Here is a 1,129-nt window from a genome sequence, read left to right on the forward strand (position 1 = left end):
TATATACACACACACATAACTCACGTACAGTGTGTGTGTGTGTGTGTGTGTGTGTGTGTGTGTGTGTGTGTGTGTGTATGAACATTTTGAAATCAGGTGTTGAAAAGTGGCTTCGATAACAATTACAAGTTTGAGACCTTTGTTTACTCTTTTTGTTATCTTTTATTGTTGCTATTGTTGTTGCTACTGTTGTTGCTCTTTCTCCCTTTCATATAATTCTTATAAAACTTTTTTAACTCTAAAACTAAAACTGAAGTTGCTCAGTGAAATTTCAGTGAATTAAGTTAATAAAATCAAACTGAAAAATTATAAATCGATGTCGTCTGTTATTTAGTTTCATGTCAACCTTAAACTTGTGTCAAAAGTATTCTATTCGTGATTCTAACTTGTTTTTGAAAGTTTATTGCGAAGTGTACTCTATCTGATATGTATTTCTCTGATTTAAGATGGTAGTATGGAATTTGTGGGAATTTAGCTGCTATTTCCAGCAGGTAAAACGAACGCGTTAGCGGTTCTTTCGCTGTACTTATTTTACAAATTGCATTGATTTCTGACTACAGGCACAAGAGTACAAATTTTGGCGGTGGGATAAATGTAGGTGGATAAAATCAATCCATTATTTGAATGGTTCTTTATTTCCTTGGCCCCGGAAGAACGAAAGATAATATCGACTCCAGTAAGATTTAACTTAAAGAGGTGATATTGGGATGAAATATGATGATATGAGATCGAAGATATATAAATAAATCCAACTACACGGTTCCGGGTTCAGTCCCACTGCGCGGGGACAACATTACACAAGTGTCTTCTACTAGAACCCCGGGCCGACCAAAGCCTTGTGAGTGGATTTGGTAGACGAAAACTGAAGGAGGCCTATCGTGAACAAACACACACACACAGACATATATACATGATTACATACATATACATATACATACAAGAGTGGCTGCGTGGTGAGAAGCTTGCTTCCCAACCACATGGTTCCGAGCTGAGTTCCACTGCGTGGCACCTTGCGCAAGTGTCTTCTACTATAGCCTCGGGCCATCCAAAGCCTTGTGAGTGGGTTTAGTAGACGGAAACTGAAAGAAGCCTGTTATATATATATATATATATATATATATATATACAT

The sequence above is a fragment of the Octopus bimaculoides genome, chromosome 2, assembly GCF_001194135.2.
Source record: "Octopus bimaculoides isolate UCB-OBI-ISO-001 chromosome 2, ASM119413v2, whole genome shotgun sequence".
Taxonomy (NCBI): domain Eukaryota; kingdom Metazoa; phylum Mollusca; class Cephalopoda; order Octopoda; family Octopodidae; genus Octopus; species Octopus bimaculoides.